Source organism: Corvus cornix, chromosome 6 (genome assembly GCF_000738735.6).
Source record: "Corvus cornix cornix isolate S_Up_H32 chromosome 6, ASM73873v5, whole genome shotgun sequence".
NCBI lineage: Eukaryota > Metazoa > Chordata > Aves > Passeriformes > Corvidae > Corvus > Corvus cornix.
The window spans coordinates 34933620-34948304 of NC_046336.1; the positions used below are offsets into that span (position 1 = coordinate 34933620).

At 48.9% G+C, this 14685-nt stretch overlaps 1 protein-coding gene across 3 annotated transcripts in view; it reads right to left on the reverse strand.

Moving 5' to 3' along the window:
• PRKG1 (protein kinase cGMP-dependent 1) overlaps nucleotides 1–14685 on the reverse strand; it is a 371601-nt gene that overhangs the window by 295353 nt on the left and 61563 nt on the right. The window lies entirely within an intron of this gene.

Below are 14685 nucleotides of genomic sequence, written 5' to 3' on the forward strand. Positions count from 1 at the left end.
CAGACCTGCAGGCAGCTCAGCAGCCTCTCCCTTGGCAGCCAAATCCACTCAGCTTCAGTTAATATGCAAGAGAGAAGGCCATGGTTTCTGAGAAGCTGAAAATGAGCATCCTCCAGAAAAAAAAACCCATAATAAACAGCCCAATAATGCCTGACTGCTTTATCTCCATCACGCCGAGGCAGAGCACAGATTTCCTGCTAGATCATATTCAATACACAAATCCATTTTAAAAACAACACCTCATAAACACTCTCGCCACGAGTTTTGGAGGTTGGTTTTATTCGGGGCGTTTTTGTTGAAAAGACACAAACCCAGCAATCCTGAACGTCTGAAAGGCTGCAATTGCTGCCAAATCAGAACTGAATCAGCCATTAAACACCTCTACAAATTACCCTGATGTCAGAAAACAAACCATGCCCATGTTAGCCAGAACCATTGGAGGCTCTGGGATGAATCACAGCAGTGACGTGGCTGCCGTGCTTGAAAGGACACAGTCATGACTTGGGGACGTCACCAGACGGCCCAGAACAATCACCCACCAAGACATATTTTTTAGTAGCTGCTCTCCAGAGCTTTTCAGGTGCAAGGCTGGTATGTGCTGTGATTTATTTCGGGCTGGGAAAGCAGCAGTCTCACCTTATTGGATACTTTATCGACCCATTAAGTAGCAAATTCCTCTTAAATCTTGCTTTTTCTTTGAAGTACCTTCCAAAAAGTAAACAAAGGCACTTAAAAGGTCAGAGACAGGTTTTCTTTCCCACACATGAAAGATGGAGGCATTTTTAAGCCTGCCAATATTTTCAAAGCCAGTCTCCTGTATCGCCTCCAAATAGCTGGGAGAAAGGAAAATGTCTTTCTGCACCTGTATTTTCTCCCTCTGAATAAGAGAGTTGTTTCCCAACCCACTGAAAACTATGAAGCGGATCAAGAATGAGAGAAAATATTTTCAGACTAAGGAAAAAAGGACCCCCGTGGGCAAATGTAATTCATCTGAGGAGGGCATGGCAGAGTGGGTCTGAAATAAATGAGGTGCCGAGCGATCTCACCGAGCTTGGAACAGCGATCAGGTGAAATGTTGGTGCACCCAAAAAGGGAGGCAGATGTTGGCATCTGCTCGTGTGCTGGGGAAAACCAGAACCTGCATCTCCTCTGGAGTTACTGCCCAGGGGAGACCATGCTCCATGAGGCAGGAATGGTTTAGGAAGGAAGGAAGGAAGAAGGAGAAAAGCATGACACTGTCAGAGGAGTGTTCCAGCACCCAAATGTCCTACAAACACTACCTGGCCCACGCTCCGTCATGCACAAAAGGAAGCCAAGGTCATGGAGTGCAAGTCCACAGCAGAAAGTGGGATTTCTTTCCAAGCAAATAAGACTTGGAAGTGCAATAATACCTTTAGCCACTGGTCCCTGCCACAGGGTTCAGTCAGTAAAGCACACCAAAACAAACAGGACAGTTTTTCCCTGGATTAGTGATGAAAAAATGGTGGGACTGCCCAGTATCCATTCACTGAGGAATATTCAACAAAGGGAGACACTGACTAATTGCTGGTGTGCAGCTCGCTGGGAACAGCTGCTTTGAATACTGATCACCTGGGCAGATTAATTCATAATTAATGTCTGCACGGAACCTGGGGGCTTCTAAAAATAAATGTCTCTTCCCAGCCAGGACAGTTGGGGTTTGTTTTGCTCCTTTGGAGGTGAAACCTGGCTCTTTGGGAATGTGCTGTGCTTTTCCAGCCTGAGAGTGCTGGGGAGACCCACAAAGAAATACAATCCCACAGGTTTTGTCACTGCTGGATCCTGTTGGACTCTGCCTTGGAGACTCAGCCTCAACCTGCTGGCCAAGGTAGTGTTGGCTTGTTCACAGCACCGAGTGCTCCTCTTTGAGCCTGCTCAGGGTTTACTCCATGCTGTGGGCAGCTCATCCCAAGGCTGGGCGTCCACACGGAGCACAGACTCTGTCCCCACGCTTCCTCTAGCAGGGAATTTCTCCTCCTCCAAGCTTTCCTTTCAGCCCCCAGCAGGTGAAATGACTTCATTAGCACGGCCGTTCTGCCATTCCATGCCAGCAGTCAATAAAACCCTTCCCGTCTGTGCTGCTTCCCCTCCATGGCTTTATCTGTTTGCTGATCGTTTTCCTCCACTCACCGAGACACAAATCCCACACACTGTTACTCCATTCCCCACGTTCCCACAGTGCAGGGATCAATACCTTTTGAAAGGCAAACCTAAACTGCCTTTTCCCGAGGCCAGCATTCCCTTTCCCTCCCCTCCCTGGGAGCCTGGGCGGTGTTGGCTGTGAAACAAAACCATTTTTGAGGTTATTAACCTGCACAGGGGAGCTGATGGGAGAACTCCGCACATCCTCTAAAATGGATTCCTCTGGATTGCACAGCAGCCCAAGGAGTTGCTCCCTGGCACGAATAATACGCGAAACACGCCAGTGACTGTTTTCAGCCCACGTTTTAGGTTATGGAACTGCTTCTTGCTGAGGTTATTCTTGAAATTAAGAGAGTTTCAGACTGCCTGGGAATGCAAATTCTTAGGGCAGCTTAGCAACAACAGCTCAGGGGGTGACTTGTAACAATGACAGAAGGGAGAAAATAGGAAGGATTGAAGAAAACATCTCCTGCAAGACCTTTGTTAAAACTTGCCAACAACAGAACCCTAGCTGCTCTTCCTCTGCAAGAATTAGGTCTAGCTTTGGTAAACACCACAAAAAACCCTCATTCTGTCAGCTAAAATCATTTCTTTTCTACACACACTACTTGGGTTATTGTGTGGGGAAAGTCCTTAACGAAGCAATCTCTGATCACATCAAGAAATTTGGGATGCATCTTGAGATCAAGACAAACCACACAGGAAGGACTGGGTGGCAAACTGTGATCAGGAGGTCGTTCAGGAAGGCTGCAGGGGAAAAATACAGATCTCTCCAAAGACACGGAGAGATCACTGAGCCAAAGAGCAGGGAGCGCCCAGCGATGGTCGGGCTGGAGGTGCTTCCGCCCAGACTCGCTGCAGGACAGCAGCCTCGCTCATTTGGATTTTCAAATTCACTTAGCCTTGATCGTGGCTCCATCATCAATATTTTTAACTGGCAGAGTCTCCCTCCAGCTGAACTTCCCACAGCAAAGACAAGATGCAAGCTCTTCTTATGCTTCAAGAAGTAGCCCTTAGCTCTGGAAAGGACAGAGTTTTAATCCCAAGTCCTAAATCATGCACTGAAGGGTAAAAATTCTGCAACAAAAGAACACAGTGAACCATTTCTGTCCAAGAGTGTATGAGAAGCACGGTGCTTATACTCCCATTTTCCAGGAAGATCCCTTGTGTCCCAGTTGTTTCCTTTTGATTTGTTATTATGCCATTAGTCAGCCATGGGGCTGTGGGGCCCGAGGGGTGGAAATGTTCTCGATGCTCCATCAGCAGCTCTCCAGCCTCCCTACGACTGGGACCTTCAGCCCTATCTAATATGAACTGGAGGAAAAATCACTCAGCTTCCCTGCTGAGTGACTTGAGGCTTTCCTAGCCAGATGTTCCACCTGAACCTCCCTTCCCACCACAGAACAAGCACGGAAAAAGCTGAGGCACTTTGCTTAATCACCTTCATTAACAAAGCAATCGTTAAAGCTTAATTTCTTCACCAGATGATAAATTTAGGAGTTCTTTTCTCCCAGCAAAGACCAGTTTTCAGGCTGCTTTTGTGATGGGAAGCCCTGAGGAGGAGCTGCGTTGTCCATTCCTCTGGGCAGCACCAAGACAGGCTGGGTGAGTGAGTACCCCAGCAAACCTCTGTGCCCCCTCACCATCGGGAACAGGGAAAGTGCAATTCCCTGTTAAAGCACTCAGGGAATTGGATTGAGCCACTGGAGCTGGGGCATGAGGGAGCAACGCCTGATTTTGGAAAACTCAGTCATTTAACAAACCCAGTCCTCTTTTCTCTGCCTGACTCCGATGTCCTGAAGAACTTGAGCCCCACAAGGAGAAGCAGGGCGTTCTCCCAGCTCCCCATCCTGCCCGTGGGAAGGGATGATGTTAGAATTCCAAGCAGGCTGGAGACGGCGGCAGCAGCAATATTCCAGCACATTAGCAATCATCTGCCATGGGGAGAGCTAATTTTTGCCTCATTAGAGCCTGATAGGAATCTGTGATGTTGAACAGTTCCGTCTGCAGCTGCTCCCAACCTGTTCTGGCCAGGTTTTTGTGGTAATCATCAGGCTGGACCGGAGCAGGGATGTTGGTAAAGCATTTCTTTCCAAAGAAACGCGGTAGCTGGCAATGCGCTCCAAGATTCAGTGAACACTTCTGGTTGGTTAAAGGGTGCCTTTTCCATGCTTCAGATCTTTCCAGGGATCAGGAAGGACATCCAGGGATGAGCAAGGACAAGGTGCTTTCTCACAAGCCACCAGGGATATATTCCAAATATCCTGCACATAGCAAAGATGACAGAACAAATGCCATGGAAGGAAATCGCTGCGTCAAATTAATAAAATTACACCTTCCCTTGGGAATGGAATCATACTCGAAATGTAGAAGTTTCTCCATTGCCCAAGGAATCGTTTATGTGGGATTTGTATCCCGTCTTTCACCACTGAAAAAAAACCAAAGCTTTTTTTGCTCCTAGAGTTTGTTGCCTGTTTGGGCCTGCTGATGACTCCTAACTCCCAGATGGTGGAAACCCCCCTCACCCCTGGCACGTTTCTGTTCCCTATTCCCCTTCTCCACAATATGGAGCAGCCTGCTCTGGTGGAAGCTGTCCCTGCCCATGGCAGGAGGAAGAACAGGATGGGCCTGGCCTTGGACACCTCCAGGGACTGGGAATCCACAGCTTCTCCGGCAACCTGTGCCAGGGCCTCCCCATTCTGAGGAATGACGTCCTGAACAAACACAGGACAGTCCAAATCAGCCTGACAGGGCTCTGAGCAACCCTTCCCACTGATGCTCATCACACCCACAGCACTGTCACTGCATTAACATCATTGATGATGATGAGCTTTTAAAAACAATGATTCTTTCTACTCCTTATGGAGCTCTTAAAATCACTAATTTGTAATATTGGAGTGAATACGCCCTGATTTCTATTCTGGGACCGGAGCGATTCCTGATGCAGATATCCCACAGTCTGACAGCTGATCTGCATAATGTTGTGAATGTTCTTATAACTCATCTCCAGACAGGGAAATAAATCTTCAGCTCCTCTTTTTGCTGTGCGCTGCAGCACAATGCACAGTTCTAGAAATGCCTCCAGATGCCAGTTCTGACTTGTGGGGTTCAGAAGATTAAAACTGTGTTATGAAACAGATCATTTTCATCCCTTACTCAGGGGGAACAAAAGCCCAGTGGGGGTTTTTAACCCTTTACCTGTTTAGACACTGGTGACCCTAAGGAATGGGATTTTCCAGCCCTGGGGCCCAGCACAGGGAGGGCCTGGAGCTGCTGGAGAGAGTTCAGAGGAGGCTCCAGGATGAGCAGAGGGATGGAGCAGCTCTGCTGGGAGGAAAGGCTGGGAGAGCTGGGATTGTTCAGCCTGGAGAGGAGAAGCTCTGGGGTGAGCTCACTGTGGCCCTCCTGAAGAAGCCAACGAGAAAGATGGAGAGAGACTCTTGGAGTAACAAGGAGGAATGGCTTCCCAGTGCCAGAGGGCAGGGCTGGATGGGATATTGGGAAGGAATTGTTCCCTGGGAGGGTGGGCAGGCCCTGGCACAGGGTGCCCAGAGCAGCTGGGGCTGCCCCTGGATCCCTGGCAGTGCCCAAGGCCAGGCTGGACACTGGGGCTTGGAGCAGCCTGGGACAGTGGAAGGTGTCCCTTTAACAAACCCTTTGTGCTCTGTCCTGCCTCGGCCCAATCAGCACTGAACAATCCTCGCTGGAAGTCCCCACATCCACATCCCATCCCACACTCCATTGCCTCCCATCAGCTCTCATTTACTGTGAGATTTTATGTTGTGCTTTGGCCCCAGCTCTCACTCTCTCTTTCAGCTGCCTCGTTTGAGGCCAGAGCACGAAGGAGAGGTTTCACTCACTGCTCATCTTCCTCTGGTAAATAACAACATTAAACAGAGCATGGAGGCAGCAGCTCGGTGACAGACGGGGCTGTGCTGGTTTGTGTCACCCGAGGACCTGGCTCGGAATGCTACCACATGGAAATCGCCCAGCCACAGAGCTGGGAAGCAAATCTGGGGACAAGGAAGAGTAAGAAGAAGCTCCAGCCCCGGCTTTTTTTGTCAGCTAAATCAGAGGCTTCCCTGGAAGTGTTCGAGGGCAGGTTGGAGCAGCCTGGGGTAGTGGAAGATGTCCCTGCCCATGGCAGGGAATTAGATGAGTTTTAAGGCCCCTTCCAGCCCAAACCATTCTGGGATATGGGATTTATTTTGCCAAAGTAAGAGAGAAAACTGAGATTACCATTAAAATTTAAAAAGCAAAGCAGCACAAGAAGCTGTTGGGACTTCTCATCACTCCCCAGCCCCTTGATCTTCATAACCACCACCCAAAGCTCCTGAGGAAACCCAAATGCTTTTGTTCCAGTCGACAGAGCACAGGAGCAGGAAATAAATCATCCTCCCAGCAGCAGTGATGAGCAAAGTAAGTTCTGCAGGGTTAAATATGTTCAGCCAAGTGGGGGCTGTGAAAAAGGTCTGGTTTTTCCAAGAAGGAAAACAATCCTGTTGTCCTGGAGAGAGCTGACAAATGATAATAAGCAGAGGCTGCTGGTGGAGAGCAGAAAATAAACTTCCTTTCTTTTCATTCATCATGCAGCAGGTCCGCTTGTTCCTTCCAGATGAACATTCCCAAGGACATCTCCTTCTCTCATCTTGTACCGACCAGGAACAAAAACATTCCTCACTTAGCAAACATGGTCTTCCATGGGTTTATTCTGTCCAGGTTTGAGCACAGGAGCCCAGGGTTGAACAGAGATCTCTGGAGCTGGTTCTTGTTCCAAGGAACACTGACCACTCGGCTCCAACAAAACTCTCTCCTGGAACCTGACACGTGGGGCTTTTCTTCAGCCACTGTGGAGCTTTTACCCCATGGGTTACTACAGACCTCCAGGGATCACTGGAAACTTAAATTTCAGCAGTGATGTCCATTTTCCATCTTACTTCTGCTGAATAAATCCTAAAATCCGGGTTGGGAGGAACTTCAAAGCTCATCTTGTTCCACCCTTTGCCATAGGTTACAGGTTTAGGGGCACAAATGGCTCCATAATCCTTAGGAATAATTTTTGCAGGGACACCTGCAGTAAGTTCCTAAATTATTCACCGCTTTCAATGGACACAATCGTGTGCCAGGTGCTCTGGGATGACCCTGCTGGAGCAGGGAGGTGGCTCCAGATGTCCCTTCCACCCTGACTTGTCCCATGACCCTGAAGGCAGCGGGGCTTTGCCATGGCCAGTTCCTCACTCCCCACTGCCCATCTTTAATCCATGCTGTAACGGGACTTCCCTTTTCCAAGGGGAACAACAGTCATGAGAGAACTGGGCAAAAGAACACAATGGTTTGCGCTGAAAACTCTGGGGGGGAAAAAACCTCATTTAAGTCAGATTTCACATAGTTATGAACAAAGACCTTTTAAAAGCTCCTGGACCTCTTCATCCCCCAAAAAAGTAATGAGGGGAAAGAGCTGGGAGCAGAAGAACAACAAGCACCACAAAATACAATGAATACAATTAAGGAGCCTGTGAAGTTACTCATCTCTACCAGAGAAATAAAAAAAAAAGCCCCACAGTCCAGGCAGAAAATGACTTCAAGTTACCTCCTGCTCCAAGATAAGAGGTTGCAGCAGTGATAAAGAGGCCCTTGTGGAGCTCCTCTGGGAGGATGGGGCTGCAGAACTTCCCCGGGATTATTGCTTTTCCAGATCTGCAGCAGCTCCAGCCTCACTGCTGCTGGTACTCGGAATATGAGAAAGCTCAGCCGGTGTTATTTCATGTCCTGGTAGCTCCACAAAATAGCTGTTTGCAGTCAGAACCGAGGTTATGAAAATATTTAGCACAAGGATGGCAAACATCTTATTTTTATTAGTTTTTCCATCTTAAATCCAACGTGTTCTGATTGCGTTTAATTATCATCTGTGCCTGGATGTGCGAGGAGCAGCAGCTGCTGGGATACACTGTAATTTCCATTATTTTAGATAAATACAGTGCAAACACTGATCTGACATTTTGATTTGTTTCCTAAGAGCAGAATTCTCATTTTTCCCCCAAACCCATCTGCCAGGGCTGCAGAGAAGTTGCAGATCAGGACCCCGCACATCAAAGCCCAGGAAAAATCAGAAAACTTCGCCAAATAATGCAATGCAAACATCTCCCCCCCCATCCTGGTTTCATCCTTTTGTTTGGATTTATTCTCTGACCTGTCCCTGTCCAGCCTCTGGGCTGCACAGAGCCTTGGCCACACAAATCCATGGGGGTTTTTCCCACCAACACAAGGAGTAGAAACCTCAGTGGAGAGGAAAATGCAGAAAGTGTTCGTGCGAACTTCCCCTGGGGTGAAGAGATGTCCACCCAAGGTGAAGTGTTTAGGGAACATGGAAAAATTCCTTGGGACCAAGGGGAATGGTTTCCCCATTTCACCCATTCCTGCCTGGAATGGCAATGATGACGTCACTGCTCAGCAGCTCTTTGGGATGAGCTCCTACAGGAAATTCTGCAGGATTCCGAAAGAAACAGGAGCTGATCCTGCTGGGATCCCTTCCAGCTCGGGCTGTCCTGTGATTGTACAATCCTGACCCAGCCTCTCTCGCCTTCCCCTTCCCAAAACCGGTGATTCTGAGCTCTCTCCCCACAGCCAGGAGCAGGAATAAAGGACACGGAGCTCCCATGGTCGGATTATTTTTGTAGATGAGTTTTCCAAGCAAACAAGGAACCCAAAGCCAGTGGAGGCCACCCAAAGGGAATGGTTCCCCTTTACTGGTCCTTTGATGACAGTTCAGATTCCAACAGTGGAATTTTTCTATCTGCACACCCAGCCTGAGTGACAGGGTCCTGGAGCTGAAGGGGCACAGCCAAAGGGCAGAGTCCAGGCTCCTTCACGTTCGCTGAAAAGTCCTTTTATTTCCCATTTTGCTTGTGGGAGTCACAACAAAAGGGAGTCATGGAACAGTGGGGGGGGGGGGGGGGGGGGGGGGGGGGGTGGTACAAGAAAGACACTTTGGGCCTCCCTTTCCAGCTGCTATTATTAATAAACTGAATGAAGCTTTATCTCCCCAATTTCTCTGGTAAATAAAAGCCCCTTCACCACAAGGCAGTCTTTGCATAACTGCTGAGCGCTACAGGAATTAACAGCACGTCAGCTGGGATCTTGTGCAGGGGAAAAACCCACTATGATTCCGTTTGTCATCCAGCAGGAATTGTTCTGGGAGAGGTTACACCTATCCTCTGTTTTCCCTGGAGAGGGGAAGATGGATATGTGGCTGCCTGGGGACAGACCAGGTTGTAGGAAAGCATTTACAGAATAATTTATCTGTTTGATTAACTCCGAGTGCTCCTCCCCAGCAATGAATCCTTTCAGCTTCTGCCAAGGCTGCCCCAGTTTTGTGTCAGTACCACACTGCAGAGAGAGACTCAGAGAGGCTCAGGTAGTGATGAAAGGAACAGCAAGAGGAGTAAATCACCGGGAACATGAGCCAGATCCCAAAGAAAGCCAGGCATTCACTGGGAAAATGAAAGGAATTCTCAGGTCGGCTCGACACTCAAACTTTTACAGCCCTGCAGAAGAACCAGCAGGCCCCTCTCACCCAATTCCAATGGGAATCTGTGCTGGCAGCAGGGTTTGGCTGAGGACAGAGACACGAGACTCAGCTCTTTGGGGGATTTATGTCTGAGTAAATCATCAAACACCCTCCAGTCCCTCCTCTCCTCTGCCAGTCCGGAAACACCTTCACAAACTTGGGAAGGCTGAAGTCACCAGGTCCCAGCTTTGATTCCATTTTCTTCTCCTCCTTACCACATATTGGCTTAGATTAGCTCAAGGTTAGGCTTTTCTTGCTGCAAAGGAATGATTTCACCATTGTTTCTTAGTGCATGTGAAGTGCTAAGGTTCAGTCCTGCAGCTTTAAAAATAACTGCTGTATACAGAATATCAAACCACATCTGCCACGAGCCCAGTCACCCTTTCATGTCCCATTTCATCTCGTGCACATCTCGTGAAATAAATGCAAGAAATGTTTAATTCCCCATCGCTAATATGGGCAAATAATACTCTTGGAAGAGTTAATTATTAAGACACTGTAAAATTAAAGTAACGAACTGATACCAGTGGAAGATTGGCATTGCATTGCCCTGGATGTGGCAGGACAACCCCATTTCTCCAAGAGGCAGGAAGCCCAGAAAGCCTGCAGGATTCCAGAGGGGAACAGAGGGAAAAACCCTGCTCTGACTCCTGCCCAAGCCTGCAAGACCAGGATGAAGGAAACAAAACTGAATAGCACAAAAGCAGGCAACAGCATGAAACAGGAGAGCAGAGAAGAAACTGCTGCCACAGGACATTGTCCCAAACCCCCCGGAAAGCCCTGGGAAAGGCAGGCTCCTCGGAGGGCAGCACTCTGTTGGCAGGCTGGGCGGGAATTCCCGCTTTGCTGTAATTTCTAATCGATTCCTTGCCCCACCGTGCTCCTCTGATGCTGAGTGAGCACTCCGCCGTCTCCAGAGCCACCCAACACCTATGCCATGAGATCCTACTGGGGACCTGTGCTTGGGAAAGCAGATGCAGACCCCTCCTGAAGAGGTTTGGAGGCTCAGGTGGGGCCCAAAACACCTGTTCTGAGAGGCAGGGTAAGTCCTGGCAGCAGAACGGCCTCGGTTGGGTTGGAAAAGCCCGGACTGCAATGGATGCTGCTGTTCCCACCTTCCTCAGTGCCCAGGGAGATGCAGAGAGGTGGGAATTAGCCACAGTATTGGGAATGTGCAGCCGGGAAAATCCCACCTGAGGGCTCAGCTCCATCTCTGGGTGTGATCCCAGGGCATGAGGGTGGCCCAAACACCCCAGCACACACAGAGTTCAGCCAAGCCTGTGCCAGGGCCTCCCACCCTCCCAGGGAACAATTCCTTCCCAATCTCCCATCCAGCCCTGCCCTCTGGCACTGGGAAGCCATTCCCTGTGTCCTGTCCCTCCATCCCTTGTCCCCAGTCCCTCTCCAGCTCTCCTGAAGCCCCTTCAGGCCCTGGACAGAGCTCTGAGGTCTTCCTGGAGCCTTCCCTTCTCCAGGTGAACAATCCCATCTCTCCCAGCCTTTCCTCCCAGCAGAGCTGCTCCATCCCTCAGATATTTATGCTCCTTAAAACCAAACAGGTCTCTGTTCCCCACAATTTTTTCATTTTGAAGTATCATTCCCACCAAGCCCTTTCCCTGAGAGGAGGAGGTTCTCACTCACCAGACGCTCCAAGGGAATTAGCCCTGTTAAATCAGATCCATAAAAAGAGAGGAAAGAGGGCTCGGAGGGAGGTGACACAAAGGTGACGGAGCATCCAAGGGCCTGCAGTGATCCTGGGGGAAAAGCAGGGGACTGCCCAGGTGGGAAAAGCCAACAGGAGGGAACAGGGAGCTGTGGGAAGCGTCAGTGCCAACACACTGAGGATGAATCCTCAGGGCAGAGGCTGTGCAGGCAGGAGGAGCGAGGCGATGCCTGGGGGAACACAGACAACACCCATGAGCTTGCTTTGCTTTGGATTCAACAGGAAAAACCTGCCAGAGCCTCCCAGAGGAGCATTTCCCCCCTCTGAGACCCCATGGAAGGGCTGCCAGGGCCCCCCCCCCCCCAGTTTGCCTCTGTAGTTCAAACAGCCACAGGGACTTTGTTTGTCTTCCCTTATCAACACCCAGCTGGATGTCCCGGCAGATCCCACAGTTTCTAGGAGTACACTGCTTCCCAGGACTCCCAGAAACCCACGTTCCCATGGGAAATCACAGTTAGATCCTTCCTTTGGAGGAGCTACCAAGGAGGAAGCAAGAGACAAAGTCACCTTTAAAAATAAAAGGCAAATCACCACGACTGAAGGCAGAAATTAAAGGAAATTGAAGAGGAGAGGAAAAACTACTGAAACAGGGGCTGGGGGAAGCGTGGGCTGGTTCCCAATGTGGTTCTTTAAAAGCTGCCTCCTCCCTTTCCATGCCTGGAAAAGCTGGAGCACACAAGGGACTTTTTTTCCCTCAGGTTCTCCGGGTGTGTGCAGAGGGGCAGCCTCAGAATTCATCGCAGCACCTGCTGCCAGTACAAAACCCCGAGCCACGAAAGAGTGCATCCAAGGAATTCCCTCTTCCCCCTGTGTCACCGAGTGATTTCTTCCAGGCTTTATGGGAACGGCACTACCCCTAAAGGGAGGACTCTTCACACCTGTTAACAAAGTTTAAAAAACCTGAGAATATCTGTTTATTCACAGGGCAGCCTCAAACCTGGACCTCATCACCGGATTTCTCCACAGGATTTTCCTGCCCTGATCCAGCCTGACACCCTGCAGCTGACAGGCTCAGCCAGGGGAGACATTTGGGGTCAGAGGTGGGGTGTCACATTTACCCTCCTTAGTACAACTCCAGCCTGTCAACATGGCCCAGATCCGAGGGGGATCCCTCTAAACACACCTCTCCAGGCTGCCACATTTTTAAAGTGCTTTCAGAAGAATTATAGGAATGTTGTGAGGTCAGCAAATGCAAAGCTGCAGAACTACTGTTTGGAAAATGTTTAGGGTTTTTCCCTTAAAGAAAAAAAAAAAATGGAGGTGGCAGACTCATTTTAGAGGAAGAATAAGATTGATTAACGAGAACTTTTTCTGGCTCTAAAAACCCTCCAATCTGAAGACAAATAATCTGTTGAACCCCTCTCAGAGCAGCAAACTTCCTCCCAGGAAAGGGAATATATCCCATAAATAAGTTTCTTTTCCTCTCACGATTGTTTTCCCTGCAGAGCCAGTGTGGAGTAGTTGAGCTCTTTAAGCTGATCCCCCTTTTTTCACTCCCAGTCTCACGGCCTGCAGGAATATTCCTGCTGGAGGCGGGCACAGCAGGGATGTTCACTGCTGCCGGCAGTCTCAGCCCCTGATAGACACTTGAAACATTCACTCCCACCTTCAAAGCACAGCTGTAAGGGAGATTTGTTGGTGTTGCTCGAGGCTTAGGGCATCTCTTGAGCCATTTCAGTCAATAAGGAAAAGGTGAGGGGGTTTCTTGCTACTTTTTGAACACAGGGAATCAAGGGGTGTTCCCAGAGGGCTGAAGCACCAGCACAGGCAGGGTGAAGCCGGAGAAAGAAAGGGCTTTAAAGGCTGGGATGTGGTGGGGCCAGCACCTGAAAGCCTGGAGCAGGGGCCCTCATATCCCTAGAGGTGGGAATTCGGCCAGCAAGACACAGACTGTGGCTAAAATCACCCCAGAATACAGAAAAAAAAGCACTTATTAAACTTACTAAAAGCAAAGAAGCTCTAAATTCAGGATTCTGCTTGCTGAGAAATTCCAGCTTCAGCTCCTGACTCAGAGCTCTGGTTTTTCTCACTACTAGCTCAAAGACGAGCAAGAGCCCAAGGAAAAAGGAATTACTGGAAGGAGGACAGCAAGTATTTGATTTTTGACAAAACACTTCCCAGTAATACCCAAAGACGGGTCCTTCCAGGAGAGTTTTGCAAAGAGCAGAGTTTTCATTTGAGTTTATTGTGTTAATAATCGAGAGGACGCAGAATGATAAACCCAAATGAGCTCTCATAACCACAGCCCAACCCATCTGATAACGTCCTCTCCCAGTTCCATGACTTCATCCTCACTCATTGCATTATGGCTAAACATAGGCTGTAAACTCGCCATAATTGGGTTTGCACAGCATTATGCATATTTAGGGAGCTATCTAAATAATTTAAATTAAGTTACAAAGCCAAGGGAAGAGCCAAGCTGAGCCCTCACACACACAGGGCTGCCGGGAGAACATGGAAAAGCTCAAGTGCCCAAAACCCACAAAATTTGGTTTTGACACATATTTGTTTCACTCTCATCAGCACATTTATCTGATAAATAATAACCAGAAATACAATCAAATCTATCAGCAGTAAAGGGTTATCTGAGTACCAGGCCGTGCTCAATACCCCCAAAACCACTCTGGAAACACTTCTGCCCCTAAACCCTGCCCAAATCCTCTCCAGGGAACGGGAAGAGGCTGAGCAGGAGGTAAATACACCCTGATTCCAACATGTCCTGTTCTTCTGGGGCTTTCTCAAGGGACAACACTGAACACAACATCCCAAAAGGCAGCAAAAACCCCGTGAGCGAACCTGTGGTGTGGGGGGAATTTGGGAAGCGAGCACAGAACTGCACAGTGCAAATCCTCCGCACTTCCACTCCAAGGAAAATACTCTTCAAGGATTATTTTAAAGCAGTTGTTTTAGCATCAACAGAACAGATTCTGCACCTCAGAGCAGGCTCTGTAAACCTCGAATCCTTCCACGCAGTGCTGGGGGTGGAAACACAAAATTCGCTCTGGCACCCCCCACTTCGCAGGAAAACCATTTCAACGTGCAAAATTTAAAACTCTGAAAAGCCAGAGGAATAAAACCTGGGCCTTGAGAAAGGACTTAACCTTAAAAGGCCAGAAGCTTCAAGTTGTTTTGGGAAAGCAGCGAGGAGCATTTGCAACTATACAGCATGAGGAATTTGGCAGGAAAGCTTGTTTAAAGGATGGCTTGCTGCCTTGGAAAGATTTTTGTTTAAAAG